General features: G+C 46.2%; 1 long non-coding RNA gene across 1 annotated transcript; it reads left to right on the top strand.

Annotated features, from left to right (window-relative positions):
* Positions 1-800: 800 nt before the first annotated feature.
* On the top strand, positions 801-16,192 carry LOC122915650. Its single transcript, XR_006386073.1, has 2 exons — positions 801-1,115; positions 15,673-16,192. It is a non-coding gene; the product is annotated as an uncharacterized LOC122915650 (long non-coding RNA).
* The last annotated feature ends 1,210 nt before the right edge of the window (positions 16,193-17,402 follow it).

Raw genomic sequence — 17,402 nt, 5'->3', positions numbered from 1 at the left:
GGAGTGTCCCAGGTTCGCCCCTACTCTGGAGACATGGAGACAGTCCCCCCCCTTCGCCCTCTGCCACCTTTTGGGGTCTCTGCACCCTCAAGCCCTGGCCTTCCCACGCGCTTGAGGGGGTTTGCCCTCCCCTCGCACCAGCGCCACCCCCCCCCCCCCGCCCAGGCTCCAAATCCCTTTTTAACATGCCACATTGTCCCCGGAGGCCACAGCCAGCAATCAGGCCCGTCTCTCCCCCTGGCAAGGACACACACGTCGTGAGCCCGGCCTGAAATGTGTTTCATTATCACATAAAAGGCTCCCGTGGCGAAGGAGCCGAGAGGCAGGGCCGGGGGCCGAGTGGGGGACAATGGAGGCTGAAAGCGCTGCCCTAACCTGCTATGTTTCGTATCGCACGCCCATTGTGCGAGGGTCGTTTTAAACTACTTAGCGCTCCCCCCTCCACTGATCCCGGCCGATAAGATATAGTTCTGTCCGAATACATAAAAAGGATGTCGGAGAGCGGGGCGCTTTCGGAGGCTTTTCTGCGCTTCTGGTGTCTTTCACACACACCGCCCCCACCCCGCCCGCCTCAGACCCCTCCCCCAGCCGGGCTCCAAGCTCTCTAGCTCACAGTTCGTCCTCCTCCCGCTTTCCCCAACTCTAAGTATTGTAGGGTGCGGCGTTTCTTTTTTCCTCCCTCTCTCTCTTTTTCTTCCCTTTCCCCGCGCGGTCCGCGCGTCGGTTTAAGCAACCGTGATCTGTGAATAAACAAAGTCAGTAAACAACCGAAAAAAACATTCTAGATCCGAATTCCAGGAGGGTAAACTTTCCATGCCACGTCACACTTCAGCAAATTTGCACAGATATTATATTGCCTCCCCCTCCTTTATTATTCTTTTTTTTTTTTTTTTTGCTAGGATCCCATTGTACTTAACTGAATTTTATAACGCTGATCGATATCTTGGTAAAATATTCATTTTTAAACTAGCGGGCAGTGAAATCTTTGCTTTGTGTGCTAAAGTCAACAGTCGCTCGGTTTGAGCTCAAATAAATGCGGAGATGCCTCGGCTGGGAGCAGTTGGCCGCCTCCCTCCGCGAGCTGGACGCTCCGCCGCCAGCCCGCCACACCGCAGGTAGGGAGCGCGCCCACTCTGGGGCCATAACCAGGTCCCCTGGGCAGCGTCCACCCCCCATTCCCGTCCGCGCGCTTCCCCTCCCCCAGCCAGTCCCTTAACCTTCGAAAAGCTCCAACGCAAGAGGTTGGGGGTTCGGGAGTGAGAAACTAAGTCGGTGAAGAGACCTGGGGTTTGGGAAGTGGCTTTTTTTTTTTTTTTTCCGGGGATTTCTGAGACTGCACGGTGTGCGTGGATGAAGGGGTGAAGAGTTGCAAACAGACTCAGTCTGGGGTCTGAGCATACAGAGTTTCTTGAGGCCCTGAAGCTGTGGAAGCCAGGACAGACTCCTGCATCGCCTCTGGGCTGGGGATTCGATCCGACGGCTTCACGTTACCCAAGGACAGTGAAAGGGTGGGAGTGGAACACCCCTGGCCTCTGAGTCTGGGGTGGGTGCAGCGGAAAATGGAGGGCTGGTACCGGATCGCTGCGGGGCAGAGGCCGGAGAGTGGCTAAGTCCTCCCCCAAAACCTGGCGTTTGGGTTCCAGTCTGGTCTAAGCGTTTGCCTCAAGTCCCTAAACCGGGCGCAGTGGGGGTCGACGCCGCGAGGCATCAGGGGAGGGACAGGGCCTTTCCAAGAAAGGAGTCAACTTTCGTTCTTGCTCCAAGAAGCGGCCGGTGCCCTTTACGCACAGGCGCGCACAGCTACAGACAGGTTCGGAAGCCTCGGGGGTTACAAGCGGGACCCCGGGTGGGGAGGAGGGTAGAAAAACAGGCCACTAGGCCATTTATCTCCATTTTCCCAGAGGCTGTCCGGCTCAGGGGCGCGCTGCGGTAAGGGAGGAAGGGATTTTGGAGGGCCGAACAGAACCAATCGCATCTTAACTGCCGCGGGCGGGAAGGCACCGGCTCCGAAAAGCTAAAAGTTCCAAAGCTGCCAGTTGAAACTGCAGGAACCCCGGGTTCCCAGGGCAGGGCATAGGGTACTGAAAAAGTATCTTTCCTCTGGGGTCTACCAGGTGTCCCCTGAAATTTGCATTTCCCCTAGGGTGTTTGCTTTAAAGAGCTAGACATCCGGCCTTTTTTAAAGCCCGCGCAGACTTCTAGGTATTTCGCCAGGCGGAGAGACAAGCGCTCTTCCCATCTGCCCCGGAATCCCCAGATCCCGAACTCAAAAGGGCAGAAATAGATCCCTGTGATTGGCAGGGTCAGTTATGTGGGCACCTCTGTGTGGGGAGCACAGACGCCCCCTCCCTGCCTTCCCTGGCGCCCCGGCCCTGGCACTTTTGTCCACCTCACCCGCGGCGGGCTAGAGAGAGCGCCCGCCGAGCTCCCACGCCCAGGTTCCAGCTCGCGACGGTTATCTTCCCTAAACAAGATAGAACGCCTGCAGGACACACGGCTAGACTAATCGTTTTTAAATAATTAATGCTTCACCGTTCTGCTGGTAATGCGCGGCCTCGAATCCGTCAATTACTTGTCATTAGAAGAGTGTCGCCTAACGGCCTTCCCTCGGGCCTTTGATGGCTCCAGGTCACCCAGCCCAGTCCACTCACGGCCGAATGAAAAGGTGTCCGGCCTTTGAGAGCCGGGTGCGGAGTAGCCGCGGCCCTCAATTCAGTGCGAGTTTTGAAAGAAAGACCGTCGCTGAAGAGATGTAATCTTCCAAATGGCCAATTTAAACGCCTGATCTTTATCGCCTGCCTTCCCTCCCGGCTTTATAAAGAAAAGCCGGTCCTCAGTGCTTGGGGGGGGGGCTTTTAATGTAAGGGTGGGGTGGGGAGAAGCAAGAGATGAGGCTTAATAGGGCATAGAACAGGTGTTTGTTCAAGAAGGTACCTGGAGGTACCTCGGGGTAACTGGTTTTCTCAGGGGCAGCGCATTCTCCTAAGCGTGGGGTCTGGAGGTACTGCGGGCTGTGAAGGTGAGGTGCGCAGAGACGTCGTCCTGAGTGTATAAACCAGAACGTCCAGAGTAAGCGACCGGGCCTTTTCTGGCTGTGAATCTTCACCCTGCCAGAGGCGATAGGACAGGGAGCATTCTCACAGTCACCCATCCACCATGGGCCTGGACATTGCAGGACGGTCTGTGCTAGCTAATGCCCACAGACTTGTGGGCACCAAGTCCTGCAGCGTAGAAAAGGCCCCTAGACACACACGCACACACACACACACACACACCCCTCAGAGCCACCACCCCCAATTTGCTGTCCCTGCTGTAGCAGAAGAGCAAGATTTGAGACCCCAAATGCCTTTGCTGGGTCAGGGACACTGTGGAAACCAGCCTTGGCCACAGCACCATGGCAACCCCAGCCTGCCAAGGGTTGATGGAGCAAAATTAAAACAGAAACACAAACACAAGAAAAAAGTTCCCCAAAGTTGTGACTTGATTTTCATTGCATTTCTGTTGCTCCCTTCCCCTGTCCAAAGTTATTCTTACAGTAACGAAATATCTGAGGCTCTCAGAACCTTCCATGGCCCCTTTGGGCAAAACCAAAGTGCTGTATCTCCACCACTTTCAGCTTTACAGAGTTCAGATCACAAATTTCTCATAGCCCCCTGCCCAGGATGAGTTTTCCTCTGAGAAGAGGAGAAACAGGAGGGAAGGAGAGAGGGGAAAAAAAAAAAAATTATGAGGAGAGTGGGAGAAACTTTAAAAAGAAATAGATGGAGAAAGGGTGACTGAAACATGCCTGTGTGCCTGCTTGTCCCTGGAGGGCCTGGGGCTGAGCTTTAGGCCCTCGGCTTCAGACTACATCCTTCCTAGGGCATGCCGCCACCATTGGGTCTTTTTGAAAAACTCATTTTTGATGAGATTCACCGGATATGGGCAGGGTGTTGCAGTCACCTCCAGAGACAAGCAAACAAAAATTGCACAGAATAGATGCTCATTGCCAATGGAGCTCAGCGGGGTCCCCACCTCCAGGGGGCTTCTTCTCCCTTTGTCAAAACTCCCAGGGAGCTCCCCACCCCAGAGCTCTCCAGAGGTTGCCTCAGAAGCCTAAATCCTGGGGCATCTTCCCCATTCTGTTCGCAGCCTTCCTGCCCACTCTCTTATCCTTTTTCTCCTTTCTTCTTTAAAACAATCATGTGTGTCCCCCCTCGCCCCCTCCCGCCATTGTATTTGTTGATGACCTAACACGCTCACACCAAAAGCCACACACAGAAAACCAACAACGTGGGATGGGAGGAGAGACCAATTATGACTGAGGCTAACAAGCGGGGAACACCCAAGTTGAGGCCGGCTGTCTCCTGGGAGACTGATGGAGGCTTATTTTACAAGCTGTCATTCCATCGTGGTCCCTATTGCCAGACTGGAGGTGATTCCTATTCTCCCCTCCCCCTCAGCCCCTGCACCCAGGGGCTCATTCCAGATTCTTTGTATATCCTCTGCAGAAGAAGCTGCCACCGAAGTCCATCTCCTGCTCAGGTAGAGAGAGCAGGGATGTTTTACAAGCACATCGTCACAATACTTGGCTTGTTTTTCACATCAGTGGGTGGGTGTTCCTCAGAGCTCTGAGCTCACTGCCAGCAAGACCTGAACTATTCACACATGCCTTCGTCCTCCTCTCCAGGGTCCCATTAAAATGCTTTGACAACTTACCCTTTACACTTCTCCCTTCTTCCTCTTCCCCTTCCACTTCTTCCCCTTCTCCTCCTCCTCTTTCTTTTCCTCCTCTTCTTTTCTTATGCCCCCCCCACCAAAGAAGGGACAATATTTTACTATCAGATAACACAACTGAGAGCTGGATTGCTAAAAGAAGCAACACAAATTAAGTTGTTTTCATTCATGCAAAACTAGAGGTCTCACATTCTCATTGGAATAAGGGCCTGGAGTTTACCCCCCTCTTGAAGCTAATTAGAGGCAGGAACGTTCTCTCTGATGTCAGGACACCATACCAGCATCATCATATTTATTTAAATTTAACACATCAACTAAACGGAGAGGGAAAATTTCAGCATCACCAACACGTGTGAGGAAGAAATACTGGAGTATTTCTTGCCATTAGAACTTCAGAAGGGGAAATTGTTTGCTGTGGTTCATTTCTCTTTGAAGAAAGGATTCTGCTTCGGCTTGCTTAAATGATTGAGGACTAGACTTCTTGCATAGGTAAATCAGCTTTTCTATTGTTTCATTTATCTGAAAAGAATAAAGCCACAGGGTTCAAGAGTAAGCAGGGATGTTTTTGGGCCAGGGTTGGTAATGACCCCAGCAAATCAAAACAGGACTGTGTGCATGTGATTTTCAACTTGTTATCTCATTAGAAAGATGATCCCAATCCATTATCCCTTCTTCTTTCACAAAGCAGACATATTTATATAATGAATTTTGTTGGGAAATTTTTGCTCATATGAAAAAGAACACACATTGCTAATCTGAAGACATAGTCGTTAAAAGCACATTACTTGGAAGTGGACACATAATATTGAGAAGTGTTTGGAGGAGAAGGCTTGAGAGGACTTAAAGCAGGACGTGGGTGGCTGGAGAACTGGAAAGGGCAGAGGATGCTTATATGTCATTTCCATGATGGAACAGGGTACAGTGTCAGCTAGGGCAGAACCTGGGTCACAGGGAGTTCTGTATGGAGGCCAGAGGCATCTTTAGCAAAGAAATCAGGATGTCAACATGTGGACTCCTTGGTGTAATACACACAACCCCCCACTCAAGCTTAAGCTTTGTCTTTTAAAACCCTATCTAAGAAATTTAAAACAAAAAAGACCAACCCATTATATATTTCCTTTGGCCAGCAACTCTGAATTATGTTCAACTAAGCCATTCACAAACAAAAGAAGTTGTAACTTCAGCTGCTTGTTAGCTGAGAAAATTCACCCTCTATGCTGAAAAGTGAGTCAACTTCTTGGCAAAACTTGTGCCCTTCATCCTACCTTCTTAATATTTCTCAGCTCCCACCACCCACCACGCATCACCCCTCTCTTTTCTTTATCACTATTGTATTCACTTCAACCACCAATGAGTACTGTCACCCCTGTGCCAGACACTGGGCAAGGTGTCTTCATGAACATGACCTCATTTAAGTTTTCCCATGCCCCACCAGTAGAATCCAGAACTTATGGGTAATGGACCTGGGGCTGAGAGAAGCTAGGGAACCTGTTCCGACTTCAGAGCTCAGCATTGAACTCAAGTTTTGCAACTTTATATTCTTTTAACTTCTAGTGGCCTCCTCTGACCCTGGGCACAGAACTCTCTGATTCCATTGTAGAAGGAAACCTGCCTTCTCTAGAATACAGTGAGCTGCTGTTGGTAGAGGGGAAGGCTGGAATGTTAGGAGAAGGCTGGAAAGAAACAGGAAGATCTCCAGAAGAATGAGGTCTGGGTCCTCCTTGCTAGGATGACAGAGACCCCACCTGCTGTCCTAGAAGGGATTAGGATGCTCAAAGTGGCCAGAGGTTCAATCAAGACTGGACCTCACTGAAGCTTCAAGGGCTTGGCTGGAGGGGTGGAGACGGCGGGGGGGTGGGGGGGTGGGGGTGTGGGAATCCGCAGCTAGGTGGCCTCTATGGTGTGATCAGGAAGAGAAAATGCCAGGGAAGAGAAGAGGAAAAAAAAAAAAAAAAAAAGGTCAAGGGCAGAAAAAACAACCTGACATGGGTTTAAACAATGCACAGAGCCAAATTATTTTTTGAGATGTAGCCTGCCAGTGGTATTCCTCACTGGGAATTCTGAGGCCAGGAATGCTCTGAAAGACTCTTGCCTCTGACCTCCCCCTGACCCACACCTGGTGGCACGATGGCACAGGTGACAGCACAGCTGGAATGCATGTACCACCCACAGCTGGGCTTCCATGTGCTGTCCCAGCCCCTGCCCCAGCTGCAGGAAGAGCAAGGCCCCAGGCCCCAGGGTTTGCCTCGCTCTCACATATATACAAATGCAGATCCGGGTAAACAGGGGCCTCAGAGGTTTGCTCCTGAATAGGATGTTGGCCCAGGAGGACTGGCCTGCTTCCATCACAGAGGAAGGATGGGATGTGGCCCAGCACTCAGTAGGCCTGCGGTCTGAGAAAAGAGAGTGTCCACCTAGCAGCTGCACATGGACCCATGGGTGTGTAGGAACTGGTGGCTGACTCTTGCTGGCGCTAGGCCCTGAGGACACAGTATAAAATGAACAGGGTCCTCCTGAAAACAGGCTTGGAGTAAAGGTCTCCTTTTTACTTTTCAGCTTACTGGAAGATAAGGCCCCTGGGTTTCCAGGGTTTTTAATGGTGTGAGGTTTCCTGCAGACTTATCATCTTCCAGTTTGGGATTTGAGGGGAGGCTCTGGACAACTGGATTCTAAGGCCATTGCCACACACAATGATGCCTAGGGCATGGAATAACCGACTCTGGGAAGTGCATTAGTTCTAGATTAAACCACGTTCCACTCCAAAGTGGATACTTGCGGTGTTAGGTTGAGGTGGGGAGAATGCATCCAGAGTGACAGTCGCTCAGTCAGGTTGAGCGCTGAGCCTCCTAAGAACAGTCTGAAAAGGGGCGAATGCAATCTTCTGGCTGTTTATAGGGACATGCAGGGAGCAGACATCCAATCTATATTTTGTCCACCCTCCATTTAATGACCACTCCCCTCCCACCAGCAGTTTGCCAATTAAAGGCCAATCTCTCTTGATTTCTTTGCTTTAAAAGGACATTTCGATTCACCCAGCCAAACAATTAAATCCCCCTCTCGCCTCTCCCTTCCCAGAGCTCAGGAACAAGATGCTTCCCTATCTCGTGCCAGCATCGAGCTGTGGGAAGGAGCTGATCTCAGGTGCTAACCTGCAGTTATCAGAATGCCAGACTCATTTAGGGAGCTCAACTCTGGAACCCCAGGCGATCCTTTCATTGATTGTGGAAAGCGCTGTTTAGATTTTGTCCTTGCTCAGTAAACAACTAAAAGTAACTGCGGGATTTCTCCCTTACGTTCAGCTGAATCCCTCTCTTTTTCTCTCTCTGTCTCAAACAGGCGCGCGCGCCCTCCATCCAGCTCGTGCGTGTGTGTACACACACACACACACACACACACACACACACACACACTCCTCCCCTCCCACAGACTCTTGTTAATCAGGAAAGGATAGTCAGACCACTGTCCCTTTATAACAAACACCCCCAGCTAGCTTCTCTCCCCACCACCAGTGTCTGGGTCTTTCAGGGTGGTAGGGCTATACATATCCTGCAAGAACTCACATCTCTCCCAAAGGACATAACCTCCCAAGTTCCTAAATCTGTAGGGAAAGCTCTTGAGAAAGGGTTGTGCCTTTGGGTTCCTCATGCTGCCACCTCTGAAAGTTCCCACCTGACTAAAATATTTGCCAGGGACTTCCTTGGGCTATTCCTCCTTGGCCTCCCTTCCCCCACCCTCAGTGCTTCCAGAGGTCTGGGTTGTCTTTGATAAGCTCAGTGCAGCTCAGAAAAACTTTGCTCAACAAAGTTGGGGGTTGAGGGGCGGATTCCCTGTCTGCAATGCTGCACTGGACAGAAGGGTCCAGGATACAGATCTCTTCAGGGATAAAGGCGAATTAAATTGGCAAACTCACTCCCATGATCAAACTTTTGAGGTTCTTAGCAAGATCCCCATTTACTCCTCAATTACTAGTAGCAAAACACAAAGATGCTTCCTATTGTCCACAATCTGCAATTCTCTGAATAGACCATTTGTTTTAATTAGGTCCCCTTCATTTAGCTCTATCTGTAGGAACAGGTTCGCTCTGAAGTGATTGTGTTGAACGTGCGCACTCTGCCATCTATTTGTGTAAAATAAATAGAAAGACATAATTGCCAGTCATCACAATATAAAAGATTAGTGCAAATCCTAAACAATGACCATTTAAAATTCAATAATACTTAGAAAAAGGAATCAAATGATAAATAAAGCACAGTTTCTCTGAAGGTGTTAGACACAATCAGCTTGCAACGAATGTGTTCTTAAAAATTAAGGAACTTTCTTTTTCCAAGTTGGTCCTATTTCAAATGGAATTCCTTTTTGTTTGTTTAAATTCCTTTCACATGAAAAAATCATTTCAAATTAGATCACTTCAACTTCACATAGAGTTCTTCAATATCAGCCAGCCTTCAGCAGAAAGCTTCTTAAAAGTCTTACAGATCTAATACCTGGTTTTATTCTTCCCAAGATGCCAAAACTCTAATATCTTTTATTTTTTTAAGTCCCCAATTTTGTCCATGAGACATCCACTTTTTGGGAAACAAAACAAAACAAACGAAAATAGATACTGTAATGGGTAAATTCTTAGGACTTCAGATAGAGATATTTTTCACAATATCGAGTGTTCCACAATAATGCACATTAAGCAAATATTTTTTTAATGAGGGATATTTTGCAAATAATTGCTATTTTATTATATAAGATACAAAGCAATAACGTATGCCATTTCTTTGAACCCCTTCCGTTTTCCTAGTACAGTTTTGAGAAGGAGAATTAAATACACTGGGGTTTTGATTTATTTATTATGTGCCAAACCATCTGCATATTTGACAAGACTCCACTATTTTTCTGCATCATGTACAGTCTATGCTGTGTCCTGAAGAAAGGGAAGAATAACAGAGTGCCCTCCCCTCGACCACTTGTGTTATGGTCTTGGGTGTAGCTGTTCACATGCAGCTCACAGCATTCTAGCTTCATTGTTATTGATAATGCTATTTTGTTAAATACCAGCTTGGCTAGGACTAAAGCTAATTACCTAATTTCACTTCATATTTGCCTTTGAATTTTATGCTTGATAAAATAGCTCAATGATGTTAATTAAATCTCTCCTTTCAATGAAGATTTCTTTGTATTTCTCAAGGTTTGTCTTTCTAGCTATGAAATTTACACTGAAAATATTTCTGGGGTAGCAAATTCATTGATCATTTTTGGATTAAGCCCGTGAATAAAGTATATTTTTAAATGTCTCCAAGTAAAAATAGGCTAGAGTCTATGTAGAAGAGGAATTTGTTCTATTTACCTCTTTCCTTTTGCAATGTTTGTGCAGATCTCCCCTCACCTGGGGAGTAGTTTAGATATTTTGTAATAGTTCACCTTCTCTGGAGCCCAGGCAAAGCCATGCTAAGTTTTGAAAAATAATTCAGGAGAAACTCGTAGATATTGGGACGCAGGTTGTAACCTCCTATGGCTCTCTGAAATAAGCGATATTCTGTTTGGTGCAAGGGGCGGAAAAACACGACCTAACAGTGTTTACATGTGTATTCAGCCATGAAATTGAATATTATCAAAGTTGAAAAATGCAAATCAAATTAAAAACGGGAAAATTGTCTTTGGAATTACAGCGGCCTGGAGCCCCCAAGTGTTTGCTTAAATTGAAGCGTTTAGAAAATGAAAAACCCTAAATTGCTCCCCTCCATCTCCCACCCGCCACTCCCCCGCAGTTATGAAATTTATTCTTTCTCTTAGAAATACATTGAGGCTCAGGCATCAATCGTTCATCCTAGGCATCAACCACGTTGGAACAGAACTTTTTCTTAAAAATTGTCTCCCTTTACTTAGTGTTACTAAAGTCGCGAGTGCTTCAGAAACCGAGCGGCATCCTCTTTCCTCAATTCCGAAATGAGCCCCAAGCCATAGGCTGTCGGGCACGGTTTTGCCGCTTGCGAGCGGCGGGGAAACCTTGTGCCACTGCCCGGCGGAAGCCAACCAAGCTGTGCGCTCCTGACCCGGGCGGCGCGGGTCCGGAAGGATAGCGAGCGGCGGTGCTGGGGCTCCCGGCTGCACACCCGGGTCTGCGCAGCCGGGAATGCCAAACCGCTGGGTCCGCGGAGCTACCGGCAAAGCCCCGGGAGCCTCCTCGTTTTTCGGGCGGGCTTTCCCACGTCTGGGAAGCCTGGAACCTGGAAACGTGGCACTTTGCTTCGCCCCCCTCTCGGTGCTCCCTTCGTTAACGCAGGACTTCCCAGGGTCTTCGTGGAGGAGGCCGAAAAAGGGAAGTGTCAAAAACCTATTTTTTAGAAGAGAAAGAGATCTATAAAGCAATAGGCGGTGGGGAGAAGGAGCGGGGGCGGGTCAGTGTTGCCTTTTTCCAAGTTCTGAAGTTCAGGGAACAAACCTTAAGTGGCCAACCCACCAGATGGGGCCAATCCCACCCCAAGTAGCCTGCAAACTTTATTCCTCTCCTGCCCCTCCCCCATCTCCCGGCAGCCTGGGAGAAAACGAGCGCGCCCGCCGCTCTCCAGCAGGTGCCAAGCGCGGCCACTTTCGGAGAGAGCCCGCACGGCCCGCGCTGCGCGGCAGGATGTGCAGGTGAAACCGCCGGCGGCGCTCTGCGTGAACCCGTCAAGGGTGGCTAGAGTAGGAGCAGGACCCAGTCAGCCATGCCCAGCAGTGTTATTTGGGTCTGTGGGGAGGCTGGGGATGCCAGCAACTACTTGGATGTGCTGGCGTGGACTTGGAAAAACTTCTATCTCATTTGATGACCCCAAGGATGTTCATTTCGCCCCGCAGCCTGCGCTTTCTCCAGTTCGAACACCCAAGCGTGGTCAGGCCGGGGATCGCCAAAGGCGGTATGATTTTTTGTCCCCAGGGGAGGGGAGACAACTGGTGGCCTCCGCGTCACTTGGTCCTCCCTCCTGGATTCCTCCTCAATCCTTGTAGATTTGAGGGGCAGACCCTGTTCCTGAAACGCAGTAAGTCCAGTCCCACGAACCCTGGTAGGGGAGGGGTGGGGAGTAGCGGAAGCCAATTTTTGTTTGAAACTTGCCTCTTTATTTCTTTTCCCGGAAGCCCTGGATCAAGACTAGCTAAACTATGGCTGAGTAAACAACCCAGGTTCCCCAGAGTTTTTAAATCTACCAATAAGTTGTGTTCGTGTTTTGGAGATTCAGGATCCCATTTCCAAGGAGAGTTGTGGGGGCATGTTTATATTTGTTATTTTTAAAATCAAGCAAAGGAAACAGCAGCCAATTAAAATGAAATATTATTATTTGCCTCCAACGTTGTCAGTGATTTGCCCCCAGGGATCCACAATTTTCCCAAGCCTGTTAACGGGTGACAATGAATGAGTGCCTCCTGTAATTTAATTTTCCTGTCACACTAAATAGAGCTACATTGTAAACCTTAGATCTACTCTTACTGATAGGATCGCCTTGTTTTGCCATTTGCACCATAAAGACCCCCAAAAGGGACACTGTATTGTGACCTCTACTCTTGAATTATTCAAGAACTTAATGACATTTTCCATTTTAAAAAGGGAACTAATTGCCATGGATGTAAAGCATGTGACCTTCTCTCAGTGCCCAGTATGAGAATGTAACCATCTGTATGTGCATACAGGAGCTGCAGAAAGCGGTCAAAAATAGAAGAAAGATGTAAACATAAATGAGCTCCAAATGGACATGGAATTAACCACATTATTTAATCCCACCCCAAGCCATTATGTAATTTTCCAGAAAGTTCTCTTATCTAACCTAAAATCTTTATAAAATCAGCCAGCAATTCAAGCCTGTTTTTTGGGTATGGCATGACTTGTTAGCTAAGACAGTAACATTTGAATTTGTGAAATCCAGTGTGTCTTCATTAGTGGGAAACTACTTGATGTGCTATCAAACAAAATATCTAATAATCTGCTCCCCCTTTTTTCCCTGGCCTTTCTTCATTTCATTTTATTTTTCTTTTTTACTCAATAGGAAAAAGGAACTCACAACTGCAAAGAAATCGCACCTCAGTATTTAGTATTTAAATCAGGCTTAAGTTAATTTTGAAATTCTTCAAGACCAGCATTCTCACTCTTCAAATTCCTTGAAAATGGATGCTTATCTTTCCTCAAAGTCAAAAGACTCCTAGTGTATTTTCTACTGTCCTCTCACTCTTTCCCTAACTCCTAGAGGAAAGCAAAAAGAGAGAAAATGTTCTTTGGCTTTATAATTTCACAGTGTGCAAAGATGCTCCTATGCTTTTCCTGATCTATCTAGTAAGTCCACAGCCAATGTTAACCATTTTAAAGGGGTGAGTAAATTGGGAATAAAACACATTCCCCAGGCTGGGCTGCAAATACTTCTTTTGAACTTTAAAGTGATGCTTTCAACAAGGAATCATCATTTGGGCCGAGAACAGACAGTTCCTTTTTAATAACCACACCATGGCTTCATTGAGAACTAAGTAACTTCACTCTGTGAGCCTGTGTGAATTCACATCTCCATTTTGTAGAATTTGTGGAAAAGAAAATAAAGTACATTTGAACACCTGACTCGATTCTGATGGATCCCCCATTACATCACCCTCTTCTATACAACTGTTGCCACTGCAGCTTGGAGTCCTATGCAAAACAGAGTGTCTGACACTCTATCTGTGGAAGGATATTATTTTAAAGGAGTTTGTCATAAAGCCACTATCACTCTCACGTTATATAACAAAACAACTGCTTTCATATTTCTTCAAAAGAAACTTGTTTCCTTCCTTGGTATTATGTCCTCTTTGTGTACAGTAACATGGCAGAAAAAAGGAGTAGGGACATATAGTTCATATTGTTAAATAATAAGGACATACTTAAGGAATGAAATTTGAAACATTTTCAAACCAAGAAAAGTTGCAACAGATACAGAATGAACAAAGATCCTCCTCCTGGCAAGTTTCCTGTGCAAAAAGTGGCATGTGATGGGTCAAATGTTAGTTTCACTTTACTGATTTTTTATTTAGTTCTCCAAATTAAAAAAAATTTTTTTGAACAGCTCAAGGTAGATAAGAAGACAGAGACACAATTAGAGGGTCTCTCACAGCATGCATTAGACACTGTCCAGCATTCTACAGTATTATAATCCAGTAATTTTTCCACAGTGACCGTATGTGTTCAAAATGAAAATTTGATTCACCGTTCAAACTGTCACCCTGTGTAAATGACAGTGGTTTTTAAAAAAAAACAAAACAAAAAACAAAACAAAACAAAAAACCAACGTTCTTGATCTAGTACCACTTGAAGGAAATTGTAATTACCAAAGCAAGTTTATAGCATCTTTAGAGCACAGCAAAGCTGTCTCCTCACTCTCTTTCTAGATTGCTTCCTCTGTCTCCTCACTCTCTTTCTAGATTGCTTCCTCTTTGGAATGGATTTCTGTGTTGACAATTCAGAGAACTGGGAGGAGGAATTTTATCTTCACTGAGCTTGAGTGGATGATTGTAGAGGGATGTGCAAGAGACTCTTTTTTAATTTAATTTTATTTTTTTATTTGACAGATAGAGATCACAGGTAGGCAGAGAGAGAGGAGGAAGCAGGCTCCCTGCTGAGCAGAAAACCTGATGTGGGGCTCAATCCCAGGACCCTGGGATCATGACCAGAGCCGAAGGCAGAGGCTTTAACCCACTGAGCCTCCCAGGCATCCCTGTGCAAAAGATTCTAAATGAGGGCCTTATTTCACCCGGTTCCCATCCTCACCTCCCCCTGCCCCCCAAAAAGCAAAAGCAAAAGCAACAGCTTTGAAAAGCATTCCCAGTTTGGCTTTTATGAAGGGTAAACTGAGATGCCTTTTCCATGGTGTAGGAGTGGCATTTTAGTTCCTCATCTGTAAAATGGGTTTGTTCTTTATCCATCAGTCTGGAGTGAAGGGACACAGTGAGGCTTTGTGACTGTGTCTCTTGGCATTAATGGAGATCAACAACACTGTGCACTTTGGTTATTTTCCAAGATGCTGTGCACACACGGGAAAGGAAAAATGAAGCAATTATTCAGGGGAAAATAAGGTAGCTTAAGATACCAAGGCAGATATACTATCAAGCCAGCCTGTCTTTATGCATGTGTAATTTCTTCAGTTTTCCAGGCCCCGTTAGGCTTTCAACAGCTGTGGTGTGCCAACAGCCTGAGGTGCTTGTCTTTTTCCATTTTTACCTCCTGCCAGGAAGACCGATGTACACATATTTTCACCCCCATTCCTAAAATTGCTTATACCCTTTGTCTCCTCCTCTAAAGATTTTCAACTGTTGATGTATGGAAAACAACAGAGCTAGGCAAAGTTGATGATAACTTTCTGTCTAATTCTATTTATCTGAATGTAGGTGCATATATATATATATATATATGTAAAACTTCTGACTATCCATTCTTCTTCTCCTGGGAAATAACATCAAGATAGCTCAACTCTGACATGGTTACTAAAAACACCTTTTAAAACACCTCCATTTCTTCTGTTTAGTAAATATTTATCTAATAACATGGATTGTGGCCTGACTCTGTGTCAGGATTCTGCTATTGCATGGAAAGTTGCCCATGACTAAAAAAATGGTTATAAAGTCACTCAGCAGTAGCATTTTCCAGCACAAGCAAGTGTGGCTGTGGAAATAGGAACATCTGGTTCTGGTGCTCAGGGAGTCGTACAAAACTCTGAAAAGATTTTCCATAGGATGGGTGAAGCTCTTGTGTTATACTGGTCCTCTATGATGCTGATTAAGTGTTTGAATCATGGAGTAATAAAGCATGTATAAAATATATCTTCACTGAGGCCAAGTGTTCTAGGCATGGAAGGCATTGATTTTCTAATGAAAATATAGAGATTCTTCAAAACATACCATTGGGATATAGTTCACTTTTCAAACAAAATTCGAATGACTGCCTGATTCTCCTTGACTACATTCTTATGTTTTCTCTAGATTTGCTTGTTCCCAGCAACCAGAACAGAAAGATGAGATGGAGGAAGCTACTGTTTTTCTAAGAGTCCCACGTGTTGGAAAGTACATGAGCTTCTTCCCAGGCTGAACTTTGACCGTCACAAGAGTGTCCCCAACAGGCCATACCTTTGCTGTCAGATTCGAATTGCTCCTGGATGCTTTCCTCTGAGTTTTCAATGAGTATCAACTGAGGAATGAGACACAAAAGCAGACTGTTAATAGAGAGGCCATGGCCCAAGTCCAGATGGGTGCTGTGTATGCACCTGGAGCTCTCAAGATAAAGGGAAGGGGGCACATGGAAATCGATACTTGCCGCCTTGGACCAAACTACCAGACCCACAAAGCATCAGAATATGTCGACAAAAGATGTTAAAATATGAAAGTGTTGATTTGCCCTGCAGTGCAAATAGAAGTTGTGATGGTTAGGTTGCCCAAGTAGACCTTCAACCTTCCATGAAGTCTCTTACCATGACTAATAAAGTTTACTGTGAGCAAATAATGATGGGTGGCCGATTTTTATAAAAATTCCTGACCTAAAAGTGAGAGACTATCTTAAGATGTCATTACTTTTCAGTGACAGGGAAAAAAAATCCACAGATGCAGAGTGATTACTTGAGGTGAAAGGTGCTCCAGTATTCATCCCTTGTGGGCCTTTCTTTGCCGGTTGATAAGATTTTGTGGCCCTGCCTCATAGAAAGCAGAGTCGGCTAGCATGTACATAGGCCCTATGAGCTTCTTGGAGTAGCAGAGCAGGCGCACTTTCCCCAAGGAACCCTGACCCTGACGGGACCCACGAGCAGCCCAGGGCACGCACACCAAGGCCTCTGCCATCTCCCCATCATGGCACACACATGGTACACTGGTGATGACACATTCCAAAAGGAAGGGAATCACGGGTCTCAGGGATGGTCAGCTTGGGGACAGTTGTATTACTCTGAATACCATTTTCCATTATTGGGGTGAAGTAGGGCATCGAAGGGACAGAGTTCAACCTGTTTCAAATGAAAAAATGTCAACCTCGAGGCCCACAGAGCACCTCTCCTTTCCTTTTGAAGACTGAGTGTCTTTCACAAGCTGGCCATTTGCTGCATGGGGGTTTCTAACATAATGTGATTTTTTAGTGTGCTTTGTCTCCTTGGAGAGGCTTCAGAAAGCCCTTGAAGTCCTCAGCCTTAAATCCATGTTAATAGGGGAAGTCTTTTTTTTTTTTTTTTTTTTTTTTGGTGGAGAGATTGGTTGGGAGAAACATTGACCCAGACTGCACTCTGGGTAAACTAGGGCAAAAGACCTGATATCATCTGCTGGGTACTTATTAACCACTGCTCATTTGTGGGATCAATATTTCCAGCAAAGGAGTCAACACTCAAGATACACCACTATGTACGTCTCATTTTTTTCCTTGACACACAATTTATTTTATAAATGCATCTGCTGGAGAAGAAAAGGCAGTAGGAAGGACTGTGTCTTTTATCTGAGGGATATGCAAAGCACATTTATTTTCAGCTTTTATCTCTGGAATTGTATGTTGATCCCATACATATAGATTGATTTTGTTCAGGTAGATAATGAAAAGTCAAGTGGAAAATTACACAATGGCACTCACGATCCTAGTCTTATATCGGTATATAAATTGGTTTATTATTTCATTCTATTAAAGAGGGTTTTTTTTTTTCCCCCTTAATACCAGGAAAACTTCACAATGCATCATGTTG

This window comes from Neovison vison, chromosome 8, assembly GCF_020171115.1.
Source record: "Neovison vison isolate M4711 chromosome 8, ASM_NN_V1, whole genome shotgun sequence".
Lineage (NCBI taxonomy): Eukaryota > Metazoa > Chordata > Mammalia > Carnivora > Mustelidae > Neogale > Neogale vison.
This window is presented reverse-complemented; position numbering and strand designations above follow the sequence as displayed.